Below are 25,103 nucleotides of genomic sequence, written 5' to 3' on the forward strand. Positions count from 1 at the left end.
CTCTAATGTCCCAAAATAAATACTGTCCAAACGTTCATACCCCAGCCCTTAATTCGTTTAGCAAAAATATCGCCAAATTTGAATTTCGTTCTGGTGCACCAGAACGAAATTACAACACATTGTCTATGGAGCAGTGTAATACACATAATCATGCATAACTCGCAAACGCAAAATCGGAATAACTGAAATTTTGGAAATAAGCTTTTTCGTGGATATCTACTGAAAAATGTCATAAAAAGAGGATGCTAGGATCACGAAATCCTCCTTTAAGCAAAATATTCCAAACTGGAAAAATATGACGCACCGACTCGCATTATTGTTTAACATTTAAAGTCGGTTTTTATTACTGCTTCAACTAGAGAACTACATTATTAGCTCTTTTGTCATTTCGGTTTCCATTTACCATGATTAATATCATTTAATACTCCCTGGACTCATTACCAAAGGCATTCATTTGTTTGTTTATTCTGCAAAGATCCCTAGCGACAAGCTAATAAATCATGTTAATGTTGTAATAAGTGGGGTTCAATTTAATGGAATTTATCATCCACGACCGGCTGAGCAAAATATTACATTGACTGAAGGTCAGTATGCTTTTTGTATCTAAAATGTCAGTGCAATGACATCTGTAAATAACTGATCCTTGTTAACCACCCATCAGCCGGGCACACTTTTTGGGACATTTAATATTGCTATCAGCAGTAGAATACTGCAGTTAGTAGTGCAGTAGAATAAAGTGGAATTAGTGTAATGCTGCTATCAGTTGTAGATAGCAGTCAGTGCAAGTTAGGTAGCTATCACTAGTATCAGCAATAGATAGCAGCCAGTGTAATATTGCTATCAGCAGTAGATAACAGTCAGTGCAATATTGCTATCAGCAGTAGATAGCAGTCAGTGCAATATTGCTATCAGCAGTAGATAGCAGTCAGTGATATATTAAGTCTGTTATATTGCTATCAGCAGTAGATAGCAATCAGTAAAATATCAGCAGTAGATAGCATTGAACGCAATTTTGCTATCAATAATAGAAGTCAGTACAATACTGCTATCAGCAGTAGATAGTAGTCAGTGTAATATTGCTATCAGCAGTAGATATAGCAGTCAGTGTTATATTGCTATCAGCAGTAGATAGCAATCAGTGTTATATTGCTATCAGCAGTAGATAGCATTGAATGCAATATTGCTATCAATAATAGAAGTCAGTACAATATTGCTATTAGCAGTAGATACTAGATAGTAGTCAGTGCAATATTGCTATCAGTAGTAGATAGCAGTCAGTGTTATATTGCTATCAGCAGTAGATAGCAGTCAGTGATATATTAAGTCTGTTATATTGCTATCAGCAGTAGCATTGAATTCAATATTGCTATCAATAATCATGATAATAGAAGTCAGTACAATATTGCTATCAGCAGTAGATAGTAGTCAGTGCAATATTGCTATCAGCAGTAGATAGCAGTCTGTTATATTGCTATCAGCAGTAGATAGCAGTCAGTGTTATATTGCTATCAGCAGTAGATAACATTGAATGCAATATTTCTATCAACAATAGAAACATTGTCAGTACATTACTATCAGCAGCAGATAGCAGTCATTGCAATATTACTATCAGCAGTAGATAGCAGTCAGTGCAATAGTGCTATCAGCAATAGGTAGCTGTCGGTGCTATTGATATCAGCAGTAGATAGCAGTCAGTGCAATATTACTATCAGCAGTAGGTAGCAGTCGGTGCAATAATATTGCTATCAGCAGTCAGTGCAATATTGCTATCACCAGCAGACAGCAGTTAGTGCAATATATCTACCAGTGTAATATTGATATCAGCAGTAGATAGCAGTAAGTGCAATATTGCTATCAGCAATAGATAACAGTCGGTGCAATATTGCTATCAAATAGGACTAGATAGCAGCTAGTCAATTGTTATCAGAAATAGATAGCAGGGGAAGTGTAATATTGCTATCAGCAGTAGATATAACTTAGTCGGAGCAATATTGCTATCAGTAGTAGATAACAGTCAGTGCAATATTGCTATCAGCAGTAGAAAGCAGTAATTGCAATAAATAGTGCTATCAGCAATAGGTAGCAGTCGGTGCTATATTGATACCAGCAGTAGATAGCAGTCAGTGCAATATTGCTGTCAGCAGTAGATAGTAGTCAGTGCAATATTGCTATCAGCAGCAGACAGCAGTCAGTGCAATATAGCTATCGCGTAATATAATTTGCTATCAGCAGTAGATAGCAGTAAGTGCAATATTGCTATCAGCAATATTAATAGATAACATTCGGTACAATATTGCTATCAAATAGGACTAGATAGCAACTATAGATAGCGGGGGAAGTGTAATATTGATATCAGCAGTAGATAACAGTCAGTGCATCTACTGCTGATAGCAATATTTGTATTTACCTACAGGGGAGAATGTGGAAAATGTAAAGTGAGAAAATCAACATCCCCTAGCATTTTAATCATGTTCATATTGAATGATAGAAGCAAATTTGCTACAGGGACGCACCATTAGATATTATCGGGGGGGCTAGGAGTTAGGGTCAGGCAGATTTTTTATTTTTTTTGGCCGGCGAAGGCGGCGGATTTTTTTTTTACTCATAATTTGATAAATCTCACTAGTTGGCAATTGTTTTTTTCGTCTCATTAGTGGGCGAGGTTTTCTTTTTTCTAAAAACTCCCTAGCCTCCCCCGACAATATTTAATGGTGCGTCCCTTACGAGGTGTGAAGGCCAGTGCAATAAAGCATTAAAAATACAAAACATGAACTTTATTGTGGAGTTCGTGCAATTGTTGTATTTAGTTTATTATGGAGGTCATGCCATTGTTGTATCAACCTTGAAAGTATAAGACCCTATACAGACTTTTTATTCGACGTGGAATATTTGATGTAACATATCTACGTTATTTAATCTATTTCTTGTAATGTTAAAGTTCTAACGAATGTTTGATGACGTAAAATCGATAATATATATCTACCAGATATTCTACGTAACATATTATCGATTTTACGTTATAAAACATTTGTTAGCACTCAAACATTACTGGAAAGAGAATGGGAATAGATGAACGTATAGATCCTATGTTACATCAAATATTCTGCATCGAATACTCGGAGTCTGTAGCGGCCTTAAGGTGGACATACGCGTAAAACGTGAATATTGCCAACTTGTGACAATTTATTTTTTCAATAATTACCTTTAGGACAGCAACATTGGATTTACGCATGCGCTGAACTGAGAGCAAAATCTGATTGGTTAAACCGAGCTTACACCCACACCCTCATTTTATGGTTATGAGAATTTCTGGAAGTTTGGCAAATAATTGAAAACTAACGCGTGAAACAAAAATAACTAGGGGCCTACTCATTTTGATTTGTTTCTATATTTCAAGAAGTATTTCTTCAATTGAAAAGATTTTTGACATGCATCATCAGCACACTCAGTCATAGCAGAGATGCCGATTTCATTGATTTCAGAGTTCACTAATTCAAAACTCTCAAAAAGTTAATATCAAATACTCGATTATAATGCACGTTTTCCTGATACCGGGTGCTCGATTATAATCCAAGTGCCCGATTTCAATTGCCCTATTCTGGTCATACAGGTGCATGGCTTATGATATCAAACTGAAAATCACTGATAATTATCAGAATGCAGACAGCATCGTAATAGAATGGTTAAATTCCATGAGCAAATAGAGAGCTCCCTCCTCTGAAATTCCAACAAGAATTAAGCTTCTGTACCCTTATTTGTTGGTGGGAATTTTACGGGAGGGCACTTTTAGGTTGTGCCTAAAATTCCACTTATGTCAAGGCGCCATAGCGTCATTAGGCGAACGTTTACGGTATTGCTATCAGCAATAGATAACAGTCGGTGCAATATTGCTATCAAAAACAGGTCTAGATAGCAGCTAGTCAATGCAACATTATTATCAGAAATAGATAGCAGGGGAAGTGTAATATTGCTATCAGCAGTAGATATAATAGTCAGTGTAATATTGTTATCAGCAGTAGGTAACAGTCAGCGTAATATTGCTATCAGCAGTAGATAGCAGTCTGTGTTATTGCTATCAGCAGTAGATAGCAGCCAGTGCTATATTGATATCAGCAGTACTGAGATAGCAGTCAGTGTTATTGCTATCAGAGTAGATAGCAGTCAGTACTATATTGATATCAGCAGTAGATAGCAGTCAGTGTTATATTGCTATCAGCAGTAAATAACAGTCAGTGCTATATTGATATCAGCAGTAGATAGCAGTCAGTCTTATATTGCTATCGGCAGCAGATAGCAGCCAGTGCAATATTGCTATCAGCAGTAGATAGCAGTCGGTGCTATATTGATAGCAGCAGTAGATAGCAGTCAGTGCAATATCAGTGCTATCAGCAGCAGACAGCAGTCAGTGCAATAGCGCAATATTGCTATCAGCAAAGAGCAGTAAGTGCAATACAGTTTTGCTATCAGCAATAGATAACAGTCGGTGCAATAGTGCTATAAAAACAGGACTCCTGGGACAGGACTAGATAGCAGCTAGTCAATGCAATATTGTTATTAGAAATAGATAGCAGGGGAAGTGTAATATTGCTATCAGCAGTAGATATAATAGTCAGCACATATTGCTATCAGCAGTAGGTAACAGTCAGTGTAATACTGCTATCAGCAGTAGATAGCAGTCTGTGTTATTGCTATCAGCAGTAGATAGCAGTCAGTGCTATATTGATATCAGCAGTAATGAGATATAACAGTCAGTGTTATTGCTATCAGCGGTACTATAGATAGCAGTCAGTGCTATATTGAAATCAGCAGTAGATAGCAGTCAGTGTTATATTGCTATCAGCAGCAGATAGCAGTCAGTACAATATTGCTATCAGCAGTAGATAGCAGTATAAATGCAATACGGTATTGCTATCAGCAATAGATAACAGTCGGTGCAATATTGCTATCAAACAGGACTAGATAGCAGCTAGTCAATGCAACATTGTTATTAGAAATAGATAGCAGGGGAAGTGTAATATTGCTATCAGCAGTAGATATAATAGTCAGTGCAATATTGTTATCAGCAGTAGGTAACAGTCAGTGTTATATTGCTATCAGCAGTAAATAGCAGTCTAATCAATAATGCTATCAGCCTAGATAGCAGTCAGCGTTATATTCCTATCAGCAGTAGATATCAGTCAGTGCAATAGTGCTATCAGCAATATAGGTAGCAGTCGGTGCTATATTGATATCAGCAGCAGACAGCAATTAGTGCAATATAGCAGTCAGCGCAATATTGCTATCAGCAGTAGATAACAGTAAGTGCAATATTGTTATCAGCAATAGATATAGATAACAGACGGTGCAATATTGCTATCAAGCAGGACTAGATAGCAGCTAGTCAATGCAATATTGTTGTCAGAAATAAATAGCAGGGGAAGTGTAATATTGCTATCAGCAGTAGATATAATAGTCAGTGCAATATTGTTATCAGCAGTAGGTAACAGTCAGTGTAATATTGCTATCAGCAGTAGATAGCAGTCAGTGTTATTGCTATCAGCAGTAGATAGCAGTCAGTGCTATATTGATATCAGCAGAAAGATAGCAGTCAGTGTTATATTAATATCAGCAGCAGATAGCAGTCAGTGCAATATTGCTATCAGCAGTAGATAGCAGTCAGTGCAATATTGCTATCAGCAATAGGTAGCAGTCAGTGCAATATTGCTATCAGCAGCAGACAGCAGTCAGTGTAATATAGCTACCAGCGTAATATTGATATCAGTAGTAGATATCAGTAGGCCCTAAGTGCAATATTGGTTTCAGCAGTAGATAGCAGTCAGTGCAATATTGCTATCAGCAGCAGATATTGAGCAGTCAATGCAATATTGCTATCAGCAATAGGTAGCAGTCAGTGCAATATTGTTATTAAATGAACTAGATAGCAGCTAGTCAATGCAATATTGTTATCAGATATAGATAGCAGGGGAAGTATAACATTGCTATTAGCAGTAGATATAATAGTCAGTGCAATATTGTTATCAGCAGTAGGTAACATTCAGTTAGAGAATAAACGATAGGAATTTTTATTTTGCCTATCCTCTACCGTGTGATAGACGACAGGCAGGTCCAATATTTTGAGTAGTGGATGCCGGCGCATTCTTAGTCAGTTAAATACTATTTTAATAACTGTAAACTATTTTTTAAAGCAAAAATTAAGTTACAGTCATAAAAACTCCCCCTTTTCTAAAATGAACGAAACTTGTTTACAACTTCACATCTTTTGTTGCGCGTACTGCTAGCGCGTGCGAGTATTCCGCACTGCGTCTACGCATACAACGCGATACATACGCGAACCTCTATGAGCGTATTACGCGTTTTCAACGCTCATGGGCTCATGATCCCAGACAAACAAGTACCTAGACCAGTGACTTTGGTTCGCGTAGTGAAGCCGACACTGCTTAGCAACGACTTTGACAAGGACGCATACCCGGACGCAAGCAGATATTTTCGCGTCTAGGGTTCATACCACACCACACGCGAACAAAACTTGATTTAATGCAAACGGCGTTTTTACCGCGGTGATTCTATAATGCCGTCATTAGACACGCCCCCACGATTTGGCCACGAAACTCAAATTGTCGCTGATCGTTTACTGTGTGTAAGTATAGGGGATTTATGGAAGTATGGATTAAAAGTTCAATTGTGAAGAAAAATGAGCTTGACTCAATTACTTTTGTGACTTTATGGTATGTTTACATTGTGTATCGATGATTTTTGCCAAAATTGGATTGAGTCAAGCTCAAATTTCGGTAAAAAATGCAATCATAACCGGGTGTGTACCGGGGAACTGTCACCGATTGTTTACGTGTGTTGGTATAGGGGATTTGTAAATCCGGTGTGAAACCCGTGTGAAAATACGGATTAAAAGTTGAATTGTGAAGAAAAATGAGCTCGTCCTCTTTTCTTGTGTGCCTTTTTAGTAAGTTTACATTATGCATCGATGATTTTTGTCACAATTAGAAGAGGACGAGCTCAAATTTCGATAAAAAATGCATTTTTCTGGGTTTGTACTGTACAGGACTACATGACTGGCAAGCGAGTTTGCAGTGCAAAGCTGTGCAAATTACTGGCGTCGATTGTTTACGTGTGTGGTATAGGGGATTTGTGAAAAAAATTCATTTGTGAAGAAAAATGAGCTTCAGACTCAATTTCTTTTCACGGTGACCTTATGGTAAGTTTACATTGTGCATCGCAGACTTTTGCCAAAATTAGATAATAGATTGAGTCAAGCTTAAATTTCGGTAAATGCAATGCATTGATAACCGGGTGTGTATGGGCATTGGCCTACAACCAATGCCAACATACGGTAGGCCTGAAGTAAAGTCAATGCATGAATGAATTTCAACATGACAAGCGTGAGCATGCATTCAGACTACCTTCTCTTTTGCGTCTCTTTGGTAAGCTTCAGCAATACATCGATGATTTTTGCAGAAGTCAGTCTCTAATCTTGATAAAAAAATGCATCTTAGCTTTAGTAGGCCAGAGAAAATTACATGTTCTCTGCTTAGGCCTACGGCTACAGCTGCATGTGTAAACCCTATGACAAATGTATGAACACAATCAACATGATCAGGCTTTATAGCTACTGCTAGTGCTAGAGCAAAGCTTTTAAAAGCTGGAGCTACGAAAACTTAAATTGTGGAGAAACAATTCCCGAAACAATTAAGTTGACACTAGTATTAATTGGTGAATTTATCCACAATAAACTTGAACAAAAGAATGTCAATCTCTATTTTCGCTAAAAATAGCCAGTGCAGCATAGCCAAAGCCAGGCCTGCTTAGAACTAGCCCTGTTCCACAAACTGCAACGCCTCTCGAATAGTGAGGCGTCGCTGTTTGTGGAATGGGCTAGACCTGTGCAATAATTATGAGCCCTGGTGGGAGGGTAAAATTGGGGAGGGGGGGGGAAGACATTTTTGGTGAGCAAGTAATTTTTGGCAAGCCGGGGGGGCAAGGTTTGCAAATCGCGATCCCAAAAATTTGGCATGTGCAAGGGGGGGGGCAAAGATATTTTGGCCGAGAGGGGGGGGGGGCAATTTTGGGTGGGCCGAGAGGGGGCAAGCGAATTTGGGCGAACCGTTTGGACATTTTACCCCCCTCGCTATTCGTCTTACGTCTTGTTTGTACATCACATCAGCTGCGTGTAGCTCTGCCAATAATCATGATAAGGCCATCGGCAATGAATTCATAGTTTCCTCTTGGAGATCTCAAAAAGGGGACGAGGTCACATTTCATTATTCATTTATAGGTTAATATAATTTATGCGTATCACTTGTTGGGAGTGAAATTGTACACAATAATGCAGCGTACTGAGAAGAGCCCTATGCAGGGCCGGATTTACCTTTTTGAGGGCCCTGGGCCAGCCCAAATGCATATGCACTGTGAGGAAGACATGCATGTACATGCACTCAAATGGCCAAGTTTTTTACTTGATTTTACTAGGACATTTGTGTGTGAAGTGCGCGAAAAAAATTCAATTTTAGACTATTTTAGCCCAAATTGAAGCAGAATTGTGCTATAAAGGCCGTGTAAAATTAATATTTTGGTTCTCGTCCCCTCCCTCCTCAATTTCTGGGATTTGTAAGATTTTTTTTTTTTTTTAGATTTTTCAATTTTTTTAGACTTTGGAATGATTTATGAAATCTTCATAACTGCTCAAATAAAGAAAGTCCGCAGTCATGTAACCCGTCCTACACCAAAACCTGATCGTGTTATGAACATTTAATTGATAAAGTCGTGTGCAGAATCTTGTTAGCTCCAACTTGATACCAAATTTGCCACCAAAAACTCTAAATTCAGAGAGGTTGAGACCAGTATATGAAATTTGGTGCATTTTTAAAAGTTGCAAATTAAAAATGGACCACGCGGAGCTGTAGAGGTGAATGGCACAACGCGACCATTGACATAGCCCGAAATAACCGCTAGGTCATATCGATCGCATCGTGCCCTAGTATTCATCAGTAAAGCACTGTAGCAATCCATGCGTTCTAAATTAACAATTGAATAAAGCGCGCACTTGGAATAGTCGACATGGGTTTATCATGGGCAAGCAAGCTTGACCACATTGCCATGCTAAGCAATTTCGACCGCGTTATCGTTTTGATTTGCAACTTTTGAAAATGCACCAAATGCCATAAACTGGTATCAGTCTTTGTCACTTTTGAGTGTTTGGTATCAAATTTGGTATCAAATTAGAGCTAACAAGATTCTGCACACAACCGTATCAATCAAATTTTCATAACAAGATCAGGTATTGGTGTAGGACGGGTTACATGACTGCGGACTTTCTTTATTTGAGCAGTTTACATATAAATAAGTTTATTAGAGAACAAGCATCACTTCCAAGTCTTTTTGTGGTACTCTAGGGGTTTATCCTCAGAATCTCACATTTGAAAAAAAAAAGGGCCTCATCGTTTCCTCGAGCACTGTTGGAAAGACCGCAAACTACTGACAATGCTAATAAAACAATGAAAAAAAAAAAAAAAAAAAAAAAAAAACCTCCCTCCCTCATCAATTCATGAAAATCCTCTGGACGAGAACCAAAACATTAATTTTATACGGCCTAACAGGCCAGTGTGCGCGAAACACGCAAAATTGTGCAATTCTTGTACCCAGGGTTGTCACTACGCTGCAGTGGCGTAGCCAGCACTTTTTCAGAGGGGGGGGGCAAGACAAATTTAAGGGGCACCTTTTGGCGACAAAATTGGTTAATGTTACAAATGCGTGTGAAGCGCGCGAAAAAATTTGCCATTGAAGCTAAAGTGGTGAAATATGGTACAGAAAGTGAATAAATTCGCGCAAAGTGCGCAAAAATTGGCGGCGCTTTTTAGGCAAAATATAATGTAAATTTGGTCAGAAACACACACATTTTTTAAATGTCGGGGCGATCACCATCCCACAGGGGGGTAAGACTTTTCACTTTTTTTACATTTCCAGAAAAGAATGATGATATTTCATCATAAAAAGAGCAAAATGAGGAGAATTGCTGCTAAATATATGTGATTTACCATTTTCCCCCATGTGTGACCTGGAGCCTCAGGGTGAAGGTGTTGTGATCAGAGAAACTGACAGAGTTCTAATCTGTGTAGCCACCAGTTGTAATATGTATACCAGGCTACATAGAGGCATGTACCAGGTACATGATATATTAGTCCCCATTCAATAGCTTTCAATGCAACTGGCAACTCCTGCTTTATTTATTGCTTTTTTGTGTGTTTGGTTTACAGGTGACTAAGATATCAATGGAGATCTATGTGTAAAAATGGTTTGATCACATACTTCCATGGTTCGATGTAATAAGTTCAATCTTGGATTCCTGTGAAGATACAATTCAAGGACACCATTCGACATAGGCAGGTAGGTTAATTAGCAGGGACTAGTATAGTAAAGTTGAGCGCTGACTCGGGGCACAATCTTTTTAGCGAAGGGATCGGGAATATAGGCATACTCACTAAATGTTTGTTTTTGCACATCCGCCATCGGCGATGTGCATTCTTTTTACCGCGTTCTTGCACAGCCGCCATCGGCGCTGTGCATTGTTTTTACCGCGTTCTTCTTTCTGATTCTTCTGTCAACATTATGATCAGCCATCGTAGCCACATGCTTTCAGGCATGTTGACCATGCTTGGTCAGTAGAACCGTTTGGTGGTGCCACAGATGTCACATGATCAACTTCCGGTCAAATGTCATCCACTTCCGGTCAATGGCCAAAACTTGGATTTTCACTAAAAATGCTACTCCTCCCACGTATTACATAGCATCGTGACGTCACTTACACATGCATCATCTATATCCAGTGTCTAAAAGTTGTTCACAGAATTGGGACCAAAGGTCATTAAGGGGTCACTTCCGGTAAAAGTCTGACAAATTTGTAAAAAATATTCAAAAAATCACTGTCTTTACAAATTACATAGCAGAGAGTCGCCATTAGCGCACATGCATCGCTACTAGCTAGGGTCTTTAGGATGCCTACAGTTTTGGGGTCAAAGGTCATTAAGGGGTTACTTCCGGTCAAAAACCAAAATTATCAAAAATTAAAAAAAAAATTGTATCTCAAAATATAAACAGACCAGAGTAATATAATCATCATACATGAATTAGTGTTACCTGATGTATGCATGGTATTTTTATTTTGGGGGTCAAAGGTCATTAAGGGGTCACTTCCTGTTTTAGCTAAATAACTTCAAGAATTTTTATCTCAACAACTAAACATAGCAGAATTTTTTAATTAAAATCGGAACAATACATTTTGTCGGTGTACATAAGGTTTTATTTTCATTAAGATCAAAGGTCATTAAGGGGGTCAAAAGGTCAATCATAATTTTTAAAAAAATCAAAATCCATGTGTAAGTTCCGATTAAGCTGAAATTCACCAGGAATATTCCTTATGACATCCTAAGCACTATGTAATATTTTGCGGGGTCAAAGGTAATTAAGGGATCACTTCCGGTTCTCACAGATTCGGGGTCATAACTCATTTGTCACTGCTGGCTGTGCATCCTCGCGGTCGCAGGCGAACGCAATCAGATCTCGTTGCACATCCGCCATCGGCGATGTGCATTCTTTTTACCGCGTTCTTACCTAGCCGGGACACCGGCTAGGTCTTGTGATGCTATCGGATCTTTCTTCTTTCTTCTTTCTTCTGGCAACAAATTTCAAAATGCTTCTTCTCCTACATGTTACATCCTACAATGACGTCACTTGCACATATGCATCGGCTATATCCAGTGCCTATAAATTATTCACAGAATTTGGGTCAAAGGTCATTAAGGGGTCATTTCCGGTAAAAACCAAATATCTTCAAAGTGCTTCTTCTCCTACATGTTACATCCTACAATGACGTCACTTGCACATATGCATCAGCTATATCCAGTGCCTATAAATTATTCACAGAATTTGGGTCAAAGGTCATTAAGGGGTCATTTCCGGTCTGAAAGCTAAAAATATTCAAAAATCACTGTTTTTACAAATTACATAGCAGAGTGTTGTCATTAGCACACATGCATTGCTACCAACCAGGGTCTTTGGGGTGTCTACAGTTTTGGGGTCAAAGGTCATTAAGGGTCGCTTCCGGTCAAAAACCAAAAATCATCAAATATGTTCATTTTTTTTTTTTTTTATCTCAAAACGTAACCAGACCAGAGTTGCATAAACTTCATATATGCATTAGTGTTACCCGATGTGAGCATGGTATTTTTATTTTTTTTTTTTTTTTTTCATTTAGACGTCATTTCCGGTTTAAAGCTAAATAACTTCAAGAATTTTTATCTCCAAAACTAAGCATAGCAGATTTTTTTATTTAAACTGTAACAATGCATTTTCGTGGTGTATATTAGGTTTTTTTTTGTATTGGGGTCAAAGGTCATTAAGGAGGTCAAAACGTCAAATTTGCAAAAAATGTTTAAAAATTACGGAAAGTAGCTATATCTCAGCCTATGGAAGACGGATAAAGCCCCTACATGCTAGAGTGATGCACCATTAATGGTATGAGATGTCCATAAACTTGAAGACTGGCATTTCCGGCTCCGGCTAGGTCCAGATCTGTAACCAGATCTAGTTCTTACCTAGCCAGGACACCGGCTAGGTCTTGTGATGCTATCGGATCTTTCTTCTTCTTCTTCTTCTTTCTTCTGGCAACACATTTCAAAATGCTTCTTCTCCTACATGTTACATCCTACAATGACGTCACTTGCACATATGCATCGGCTATATCCAGTGTCTATAGGATATTCACAAATTTGGGGCCAAAGGTCATTAAGGGGTCATTTCCGGTATAAAACCAAATATCTTCAAAATGCTTCTTCTCCTACATGTTACATCCTACAATGACGTCACTTACACATATGCATCGGCTATATCCAGTGCCAATAAACTATTCACAGAATTTGGGTCAAAGGTCATTAAGGGGTCATTTCCGGTCTGAAAGCTAAAATATTCAAAAAATCACTGTTTTTACAAATTACATAGCAGAGTGCTGTCATTAGCACACATGCATTGTTACCAACCAGGGTCTTTGGGGTGTATACAGTTTTGGGGTCAAAGGTCATTAAGGGGTCGCTTCCGGTCAAAAACCAAAAATCATCAAATATGTTCTTTTTTTTTTATCTCAAAACGTAACCAGACCAGAGTTGCATAAACTTCATATATGCATTAGTGTTACCCGATGTGTGCATGGTATTTTTATTTTTTTTGGTCAAAGGTCATTTAGACGTCATTTCCGGTTTTAAGCTAAATAACTTCAAGAATTTTTATCTCCATAATTAAGCATAGCAGATTTTTTAAATTTAAACTGTAACAATGCATTTTCGTGGTGTATGTGAGGTTTTTTTTTTGTATTGGGGTCAAAGGTCTTTAAGGAGGTCAAAACGTCAAATTTGCAAAAAAAATGTTTAAAATTACGAAAAAGTAGCTATATCTCAGCCTATGGAAGACGGATAAAGCCCCTACATGCTACAGTGATGCACCATTATTGGTATGAGATGTCCATCAACTTTACGACTGGCATTTCCGGCTCCGGCTAGGTCCAGATCTGTAACCAGATCTAGTTCTTACCTAGCCGGGACACCGGCTAGGTCTTGTGATGCTATCGGATCTTTACACAGCCGTGACGTTAGTCACGGCTGTGTCTTCCCTTTTTCTTACAGGTTCTTTCTTCTTTCTTTCTTCTTTCTTTCTTCTTTCTTTCTTCTTTCTGCCGACCATTACATTTGCTCTAGCACTCACATGCTTGGACCGTTTTTGACCTGACTTGGTCACAGCCATCATTGTCCATGCCCCTACATGTCACATGAAACTCATGGGGTCAAAGGTCACACAGGGGTCATAGGGGTCAAAAACGTGATTTGAACTCAAAATGCTTCTTCTCCTATAGATTACGTAGGACAGTGACGCAATTTGCACACATGCATTGTTATTACCCAATGTCTATAGGGTCCTCACAGATTTGGGGTCAAAGGTCATTAAAGGGTTATTTCCGGTATAAAACGAAAAACCTTCAAAATTTTTTATTAGCTAAGAAAACAATAGGAGAATGATGTTATGTTCACACAGGAATTGTTATACCCAATGTATCATGTGGTATTTTTTTTATAGGGTTAAAGGTAATTTAGGAGTCACTTCCGGTCAGTATAAAATGATGATAGACATGTAACGCCATTTCACCTACCACAGGGGCGCTCCTCTTGAAAACGGGCTCTCCTTCAAGCACATGATACAATGTACAATGACAGCCTACGTGGAAAGTACGTACCGAGAATCGCGACGTGTTTGGAAGGTATAAACATTGTTAAAGGACCCAAGCCTGGTGGTGAGTGTTGACTAAAACACATTAGTAATATTTTAAGGTCACATACATGTATAATATTGAGAACCGATTGCTAATTGTAGAGGTTTATAAATGTAGACGCGTATTAAAAGTTTGCAATGTGAATCACATGCAGTGCATTCGGTAAGCGTTGGATTCCTGCACTTCGAAGGAGGTCATGAATATTTATGTTATGACGTTTTCAATAACTTTGGAAAATTTAGCTCAAATTAAAGCTATATTATAACATTTAAAATATAAAAATTAAAAATAGATTAGTATTCATAATTTTTTTTATTAAAATAAAAATGCTAGCATTTACTAGGTATGGCGACAGGGAAACCTCAGTTAATGCTGATACTACCCTACCGCTTGCAATGTTCATTTTGTACCATGATTACTTCATGGTAGGTATTATAGAAGGAGAATGCACGAACCCAGTTCCCTTTGTACTATGATCGTTATGAGTCGATTCTGAGCAATCAGGTATGAATGGTCCCGGGGGGATCACTCACATAAATGGTCTGTACGCGTCGCATGCGTGACCAAAAAACAAGTAAAAGGGGTTTTTTTAGGCAAGGCAAATTCTGTGCGTGGCGTTAGGGTCTAAAAACAGTGATTTTCAAGAATAAGGGTAGTTTTGAAACTGGACAACTTGTTTAGGGTACCTTTTCAAATTTTCGGTAAATTATGAGTCCAAAAAGGGTACATTTGTTGCATTTTCACCAGCCAAAAACTCATTTAGGGGGTAAATTCTACACTAAATTACCTTATTAAGGGGCTAAATTTGCTGGTAGGGTGAAACTCGTTTAGGGGTGTTTGAAAAAAATTTGGTCACGCATGCGTACACTGCCATATTTGAGTGGCCCCGGGTGAATGGTGCACTATCGATTTGCTAAGGCTTCTTATCTATTGAGCTTGGCCGGTTATGAACCACCGTTATCGTGACTTCTAAGCGGAATGACGTCATTTTTACCCACAAAGCATTGTGGCCGTGACCATAAACAAAGGAAAAGCGATTTACTTCGGTAATTTTATAACGCCAATATTTCTTATGGCCAAACTTGGCGGATCATAGAAACAACATTGCCAGTCTTGGAAAACCTTTCCAAATCATTTCCACTGGTTTAAAAGTCCCGCAGACACCGCCAGTATTACTAAATTGATCATGATCAGAAAAAATACATAAATTCACCGTAACTTTGGAAGGAAATGAGGGAATTGATCAGGTTTTAAGCTAGTAAATCAACTTGAACTCGAAAAGACAATGGCGCAATCGAAGATCATGTGACCGATGCAAAAGGACACTAATACCATCCATTTCGGTAGGGGTCACCTGGGGGTCTGTTTAAATTGAATTTTAAGATAGATGATCGATATTGTCGCATAACGATCATAAACATCAAAACCGTGTTTGAGGGACTGCACTGATTAAATCCATTCAAGTGATGACTAGCGTTGAATAGAGTAATCGGCTTAACCCTATTGAGTGGATTAGGATTTTCTGTGATACCTACCATGATTACTTGAGCCACGGCGCTCGAGTATGTGAAAAGCGGGGGGTAGGAGCAACAAATTATTCATGACGAAGCGTGAGATTTTACACATTTTCAAGCTTTTTGCGTGAGATTTACTACCTAGGCGTGCGTGAGACTCACGGCCAATGCGTGAGAGTTGACAGCCCTGGGCGTAACACATTTGCTAGTCAGCCAAAATGGCCTAAACCGGCAATACAAATTTACATTGAAATTTAAAAGAACCGCTTGCTCAAGGAAACCTTTAATAAATATGTTGTCTACTTCACTTGACCCAAATATATGATGTTTTTTTTTTTTGGTGATGAGAGACTCGCACATGGAATTTCAGAGGGATTTTGATAGCAGTTCCATTAAAAAAAGCTGCTATCGTCATGAGACTAAGATCTAGAAACACCCCCGTAATGCTGTTTTGGTGAATTTTGCTAGCAGAATCTTTTTGATGAAAGTCAATCTTTGACTAGAGCCTAACTTTGCTACGGAAAGTGCTATGACAAAAAGGTTTTCAGTGTTGGCTTAATTTCTTTTTATACTCAAGGGCTTTAATTTGATATATAAAATGATGCAGTTTGATGGCAAATTTGAATTCACCTGGCATACATGTACCTACATTTACTGTCAGATATCACTGAGATACGGAATGTCCCTTTTAATTTTGAGCCGAACAAGTGAGGTAAAGCAAAGAAAATTGGAATTTACTACTAGCGCCAATGCATGTTACTCCGTGGTTGTAATATGGTACGATCCTCTGGCATGTGTGTGTGTCCCTGCACGCCCGTGTACGTAGGGGTGTGTTGACATCGAATACACTTCGGTTCGAGTAATATTTCCATCATGGTTTATTCAAAATCTCGGATATGATTTTGACAAAACTACAACACCTGAAGTCTTTTTGCAGAGAATCTTTGTTTACTAAAGTACATTAACAATTGTGCAAAAACCTGAATTAAAATTTTTTTTTTTTTTTTCTTCCCAGCAAATGTTATAATATGGGTTTAACTAAATCTTAACTAAACCTCCAAAAGTCTTGACAAAATTGTGCCCCCCGTTATAATTATATAAATATCATATCAGACCACCCCCACCCCTACAAATTACTCATCATACGGAAATGTTTGCAGCCGATGCTCAGAACCAGGACAGTGACGTAGTGTATCAATATTCATTACCTACTTTTAAGCTCAGGAATCCAACGCTTACCTGTGCATGCAGCATGTATGTAGGTATGCCAGGCAAACCTTACCACATGCTAGTCAGCCAAATTCGCCTAGAACACACCTGGGGGGGCACATCAAAAAATTTTGCTCCCGGAAATTTGAGGTGGTGGGTCTTTTGGAGCTGCGAGCAGTCAAAATCTAGGGTCTTTCTTGGCTTCGTATAATATGACGGGCAAACCTTAGTAGTTAATACATTCTTTATCTTGTATTTTTAAGATATTTGAAAAAATAAAAAAATTCTGGTCAAACTCAAAAGTGTTAGCACAGCCTTAGACATGTTGTTAAGACTACTCCCTATTCCAGAAAAATACAGCACTAATTTTTTTTTTTTAAAAAAATATTATCCTGTTTTGCCAAATAAAACATAGCTAAATCCTAATCCTTTAGTTAGTCCTAACTTGGCAATAAAAGTCAAATTTTAATATTTGGTCAATTTTTGGAAATAAGGGCCAAAAACATGCGTTTTTAGGGTGTTTTTCGTATGCTGTGACAATCAAGCACAAAGACTTGTACCAAGACTAATTTCAGTTTATGCAGTCTAATTTTTGGAAAAGACTTGTTTTATTCTGATTTAATTAAAGAAACACAAAAAAAGTGAAAATTATAGCAAAATTTCGGCATATACTCAAGATTTTGAATGCTTAGACTTGTTCCAAGTCTTTGATTTTCGTGACTTGATTGTCGGAAAGTATGCCGAAAATGCAGGTTTTTGGCTCTTTTTTCAAGAAATTAGTAAAATAGTGATTTTTTTCTTTTATTGCCAGTTAGGACTAACTAAAGGATTAGGATTGAGCTATGATTCATTTGGCAGAACTTGATAATATTTTATTAATCCCCAAAAATTAGTGCTGTATTTTTCTGGAATAGGGAGTAATACTATAATATTAAATTTGTGTACATCGTGGAACATTCAACTATGCTTGTAACTCCGCGACTAATCATGCTAAGTACACGCGCGTACAGCCGTACAACGCTACCCTACGCATCCATATAGCAAGGCTATCTGCGTACAACTGCTTACTACGCACAGCAAAGAGTATGTTCCACGATGTACACAAACTTGATAATTTTTCTATAGTACGGTAATATTAGACTCATCATGATTTGATTTACACTTTGCAAATTTCAAAATTCAATATTATTTAAAACCCCATGTTTCTTTTCAATTTTTTCAAAATTGTCAGGCCCCCCTTTTGCATCAGGCCCCCTAACAAGTGTTTGCGAATGGTCCCTTAATACCACCATTCTTTCCCAAGAATATCAGGATTTGCTTGATATTTTCAGATAAAGTGACTTTACAAGAATTGTTTTCAGTTACCTAAGGGAGTGTTCATAAATTTATACTTTGGTGGGAGTTGTTGGAAAAGTTGGAACCTTGGACATCAAAAAAAAAAAAAAAATACCGTACGTCATTAACAGTGGCGTAGATTTCTTTTTGACATGGGGATGGAGTTGGAGAAAATTTCTTAAAGTCTAATTGCACCTTTTGGTTCCAAAATAAGATCATGGTACAAATTTGCTTGAAGCGTGAAAATTTTTTTTTTTGCCATATTAAAGCTAAATTAGCGATATATGTTACAAAACTGGAATGAATTCAAGCGAAGTACAACAAATTTGGCACTTTTTAGGTTTTAAAATGGTCAAATTGCCGAATCAGGGTTAATTTGGTCAGAAACCCATAGGCCTACAGGCATCACCATTGGGGGATGATTGTATAGACCCCCCCCTCTTTCAAAATATTGGGTGGGAATTTATCCCCCCCCCCCCCATATCTACGCCTATATGGTCATTAACTCATTAGCTAAAAATTACAATTAGAAGTTATTACTCATTGCAGTCATAGTGATAATACACCAAAATTGTAAAGTGTGTATACATTACACATTTTGTTGATTGAAGCTTGAGAGTAGGCCCCTACACAATTGAATGAATACTTAACAATCATGCTACAGGTATCACCATTGGGGATGATTGTATAGACTTTGTATGGACCACCCCTCTTTCAAAATGTTGGGTGGGAATTTATCCCCCCCCCCCCCATCTACGCCTATATGGTCATTAACTCATTTATTAGCTAAAAATTACAATTAGAAGTTATTACTCATTGCAGTCATAGTGATAATACACCAAAATTGTAAAGTGTGTATACATTACACATTTTGTTGATTTGAAGCTTGAGAGTAGGCCCCTACAGTACACAATTGAATGAATACTTAACAATCATGCACGAGGAGCGCACAAAAAATTTAGAATGTGCATGCCTTCTACCTGATTAGATTTTCAGGTCATTTTTGGGTCATCCAGGGTCACGCAGGGGTCATCTGAGGTCAAATTTCTAATAATTGTTGTATGGGCATGAAAATTTGGTGGGTACAGTCAACATTTAGAGTCAAATTTTGGGAGGTCATTTTGGGTCATCCAAGTGTCACCCAGGGGTCATTTGAGGTCAAATTACTAATAACTGTCATATGGGCATGAAACTTAGTGGGTAGGCCTACATTCAACATTTAGAGCCAAATGTTTGGAAGGTCATTTGGGGGTCATCCAGGGGTCAGATGAGGTCAAATTACTAAAAACTATTGTATAGGCATGAAACTTAGTGGATTCAGCCAACATTTACATGTAGAGCCAAATTTTTGGAAGGTCATTTCGAGGTCTTCATGGGCAGGGTTGTTGCTGGTTCATTTACTTCTACTAAAAGTAATCGCGAAAGCAGGCGGTCATGAAAGCAGGCGAGACTTGTGGTTCAAGAAACGGCTTGTTTAAGTTCATGCAGAGAATTACATCTTCTTTGATGAGATGCTATTTAGAATCAGGTGACGTTGGAGTGTGGAAATATAGGCATGTAAAAAGTTGAGAAAATTTGAGCTTTGACCTCTGTTAACAGTATCTATGACTCTATGTGCGCCATCAAAATTCCAAATTAACTTGTTGCTGCAAAATTAAACTTATCCCAAGTCCAGGCCTGTACGCAGGGGTGTGTGGGGGTGCGACCGCACCTCCCCAAATTTGCAAAATTATAAAAAAAGTCCCAAAATATAAGAAATTGCGATAGTAGCGAGAACAATTTTTTTTTTTACCTTAAATTTGGAGAAGAAAGTCCACTTTTCACAAAATCGCCCACCCCCCAAAAAAATCCTGCATACTGGCCTGCCCAAGTCTGAACAAGTTTGAAATTAAAGACCTCCATGGTTATGATGCTTAGAAGTTTGCACGAGGGCACTTTTGATTCAAACATTGGATTTGCTGGGTTTTTTTGCGCCATCAAAGATCACATTTTTTCCCCTTGGTTTTTGTGATGTAATCATTGGTACTTCAAAAAATGCAAAATGCAGGTTGGGATGATGATGGCTCACAATGTTATACATGTACATTATGCACCTCCAAAGTTTATCATTGTAAGGCTCAGAGAGGCTGAGATTTCATGATTTTTTTAAGGTGAATGAGGGCGCTGTGCACGCTCATACTGTATATAATGTATTGTTGGTGTTAATATTTAACAAAATAATTTTAAACTTTTTTTGTATCACAGATCCGTACATAATAAGTAAGATTGGCTCTTAAAATCTTATGAAATGTATCTTCCTTTCGTGAACTTCATGCACATTTAATATGCGATCTTTAGTGTGTGAACTTACGTGGTGATTACAGGTGCTTGTTTGCATGTTAAGAAACGGGACGCATAAGCGGATTATTTATGTGAGTGATGGGATCAATCACATTTAAATTGTAATTTAATTTTTATTTTCCCTTCATTCACAGGCTAAAATATGTCCTGGCTCCTTCAGCATCAGCAAAATTTGTAAAAGGTGTGTAGGATGTGTGGCAGAGATTTTCTTAGGCCTGGATCAAAGTTGGCTGGAACAAGTTTTGACAGTAAGGATGTGGATAAGTTATCAAACATCACTTGGAATACAAAACTGTTGCAATACTGCAATGTTGACATTACACATAACAACATTCACCCACCACGGTTTTGTCAGAACTGCATCGATTTATGAGAACCTGTGAAAAGAAGGAAGCATGTAGACAGACGTGGATATCAAGTCGCACATCATCAGGCTATAATGGTGAGTTGCTTGATAAGCCTACCTTCAAATACCAGTTGGCTATATCGAAGCCAAAATGACTTTTTGGTTATTTTTGTTTCTAAACAGTTTTTTTTTTGTTTGACTCTAGCAAACCAACTTTTTTAGCTTTCTATTATGTTCCTATAACACATTCAAGATGTTAACAAAAAATATTTCCCGGCACTCCGGCCATATTCAAGGTTAAAGGTCAACACAGGGGTCAAATTTCAAAGTTGCTGAAATCTGGTCAAGCACACCAAATTATTCCTCTCATAAGAAAAAGTATAGTTTGACCTACCTGCGACTTACCGTTCTTAAGTTATAAGCAAAAAGTCAAATTTTGAGCGGTGGTCAGTTGTTTTGGCCACACAGGGGCCAAAATTAATAATGCTCCAATTTCAACGCAAATTTAATGGTCTAAAATTGCTCGTCATGCAAAAGCAAGTCAAAAAAGGAATTGTTTGCACTGTCTAAAATGCTTCGTTATTGACAAAATTGGCCATAAAGGTCAATCCCCCATTACAGCCTATTGACCACAACCTATGTTGTGACGTTTCCTAGGTAACGAAACATCCTACATGGTTACAACTATTCCGTAAAATAACAAGCAATTTGAGAAATATTTTTTGTTAACATTTTGAATATGTTATAGGACCATCTAAAAAAGTTGGTTTGGTAGAGTCCTGGGGGGATGCACATTAAAACCTGGTACATGTAGATACCCGACTAAATGACAACACAACACTGCAAGGGTTGCTGAGAATACTGCAACGTGCATGGAGTCACCTGCACAGCAATGCATTCGAAACCTGGTCAATAGAATGCAGAATCGTTGCAATGAATTTGGTGAGAATGAAGGTGGACTAACACATTACTAAAAAGGAAAACAAAACTTTCACATTGCACAAGTCACTTTGAACCTTTGTAATCTTTCACATCCAGGGTCAGAGTTTTGTTTCACAGCGCGAGAATCAATCTTGATTCTTGCAGAAAAAATTTGCGGTAATCATTTGATTCTTGCAAATCAACTTCTGTGTAAACTACAAAAGTTTGTGAGAATTTACTTTGATTCATGCAAATCTGTTTGCCAGAATGTTTCCGAGAATCGATTCTCGCCAAAATTCTGACCCTAATTCCCCACTTCTGAATATGATGTTTGTGTTTTGTTCATAATGTAGTATTATTATCTTTTGTTTTTATACAGACTGCCCAAGTTGACCAGACAAACCAGGACACTAGTCTCTATTATATTATGTTACTCAGGAACCATTCTGACGTTCAGAAAAATACTTTCTAGCATCCAACATTCCATATGAAGCAGATTATGTTCTGTGCATGGATTTGGTAATAGCATTTGCCAATATTGTTGATCAAAGAGGCAGCAGGATTCCAAAGGATCACAGCTGCTGTGTTGTGTTCACCTTTTAGTGAAACTGAACTGTTTGGATTTTAGATTTATTCTCTCAGTAAGCAGCATCTATAGAGATTGATATTTTGATCGCATTATTAAAGAAACAACAAGGATGTCATCTCTTTGTGAAACTGAACTGTTTGGATTTTAGATTTATTCACTCAATAGCATGTACAGAGATTGCACCACCTTTGCCAGGCAATGGATCATGTAAAATAGCACAGAATATCTAGATAGAGATGCAAAAGTATAGCAGGCCGTTGCAGCACATGCCTGCACCCTCAAACTATGCCTATGAAGGCTTGCTAACATGAATGAATTACATCAACAAAACAAATTAAGAACTTAGTTCATTAAGGGGTACTCCTGGCAGGCCAATTTTGTGCCTATTTTTGCATTTTCTGAAAAATTATAGCGTATTGGTGACAAGTAAGATATGTATATTATAGGGGCAAGGACTACAACTACTGCACTGGAAATTTTATTTCAGCAGTCAGCACAGAAAACAGTTGTGGAGTTACAGTCAAAAATGAGGGAAAACCAATATTTGATCAATAAATCAATAACTACTTGACTTGAGTTGCTGATTATTCAGTGCAGTAGTTGTAGTCCTTGCCCCTATAATATACATATCTTACTTGTCACCAATGCGCTTATAATTTTGAGAAAAAATGTAGCGCAAAATTTGGCACGGATATAGTACCCCTTAAGTATCTGCTAGCCCATTCATCATGTGATGCATTCAAAACCAGTAGTAACTAGTACTACATTTCAAACAAAGCAGTTGCTGCTGCTTACTCCAATAGTACTTTCAATATAGATTATCAGTACAATTTGCTGAGCAATGGAGTTTACAAGAAACTGAATGAATTCCGAATTTAAATAAGACTAAAATCATCAGAAGATAAATGTCTGGCTTTAAGTGGTGACATCAGTACATTAAAGTCAGGCTTTCACTTTACTTATGGTACATTTAGAATCAGGTACCTGAACCATGAAAGTACATACCTAAGCCATCGGTCACAAATACAATTAGTTATTTGTTGATGATCACACAGTTGAAAAGAGTAATGTGTTAACCATGATTGCAGGGCCTTAGCAAGCAGGGCGGCCGGGGATGCCATGGCCGCCCCACTTTTGAGAAATTTGTTATGTTTTTCTTTATATCTTTATTTCAATATTGGCGTATATTTGTATTTTGACCGCCCCACATTTGTGATGGCCGCCCCACATTTTTCAACCTTGCTGCGGCCCTGCATGATTGTCATAACCTGGCCTCTATATTCACAATCTTAAGATCAGTAATTCTGATTTTCAATCAACAGCATCACTTTATTAGACGTCCATACATAAAAAGGCACATAATATCGAATGAATGCTTCGCCCGTTGTGTTTTGCCATGTACACCGCTCTGTTAGAACTTAGAAGACATAATAACGTCCCATGATGGTATAGAGCTGATGTTCTACGCTGATGATACACAACTGTTACATGATCTTCAATCAGTCAGAGACTTCAACTGCCATCTCCAATCTGGAACACTGCATCCATGATGTGAAAAACTGGATGTGTGCAGACAATTAGATGAAACTGAATAGAAGCAAGACCGAATTCCTGCATATTATTTCCAAGTTCTTACGTAAAGGTAATACCATTCCACGTCTTCATATTCTCTCGGAATCTGTTCATGCAGTTTCTTCAGCACAGAACCTTAGTGATTAGTGTGACCATTGATAAACACCTTAGTATATATCCGCTCATGTGCATAAAATCTGCAAAGCATCTAACTTCGCTCTACGCTAAATTGGTCAAGTTCGAAAGTACCTCGTTCATGCATGCACTGAGAAACTCTTCCATGCCTTCGTGAGTTCACTCTTAGACAGCTGCTGCAATAGCATAATTCTTTATGGACTACTGCATTATGAAATCGGTAACTACAGGAAGTGCAGAACACTGCAGCTAGGATGGTACCTCGTGTGAGAAAGTATGAACATATATAACACTGGTTCTGCAACAGCTTCTTTGGTTACCAGTACGGAAGCGTATTATTATACATAAGATCTTGCTAATAACTTACAAATCACTATGGGTTTGCACCGGACTATATCTCTTAGTTGATTGTGGAATACAAGCCCACTCGCTCGCTCAGGTCCGGTGCCAAATACTTACTCCAGTGAAGACATTTAAATTGTATGGAAGCTGGTATTTCGCTGCTACAGCACCAATGCTATGGAATGAACTGCCTTTACAAATCAAATGTTCTATGTCAGTGATTAGTTTTAAAGCATCTTTAAATTTAAAACATACTTGTTTTCATTTTAATTTTAAATGTGTTTCAGTGTTTTTACCTGCTACATGTACATGACGTATTGCCTATTGAACTGTGCTGTTTTATATGATTGTTTTATGCTGAGTTGTTGTATCACTAATTGGGACCTTTTCATGTTATGCTTTTTATTACTCATGTACCGGAATGTTATGCAAGGCCCACTGACTGGCTCCCTGAAATCATGTTAGTGGGTCCTAAGC

At 38.0% G+C, this 25,103-nt stretch overlaps 2 long non-coding RNA genes across 2 annotated transcripts in view; both read left to right on the forward strand.

Moving 5' to 3' along the window:
* Positions 1-6,506: 6,506 nt before the first annotated feature.
* Positions 6,507-25,103, forward strand: part of LOC140141832 (uncharacterized) — a 43,171-nt gene continuing 24,574 nt past the window's right edge. Inside the window, exons 1-2 of the long non-coding RNA XR_011857466.1 lie at positions 6,507-6,637; positions 10,266-10,395. This is a non-coding gene — a long non-coding RNA (uncharacterized lncRNA). The remainder of the gene's footprint in view (positions 6,638-10,265; positions 10,396-25,103) is intronic.
* Positions 14,231-22,665, forward strand: LOC140142576 (uncharacterized). Its single transcript, XR_011857540.1, has 3 exons — positions 14,231-14,344; positions 20,856-21,163; positions 22,368-22,665. It is a non-coding gene; the product is annotated as an uncharacterized lncRNA (long non-coding RNA).

The sequence above is a fragment of the Amphiura filiformis genome, chromosome 20 (genome assembly GCF_039555335.1).
Source record: "Amphiura filiformis chromosome 20, Afil_fr2py, whole genome shotgun sequence".
In the NCBI taxonomy this organism is placed as follows: Eukaryota; Metazoa; Echinodermata; class Ophiuroidea; order Amphilepidida; family Amphiuridae; genus Amphiura; species Amphiura filiformis.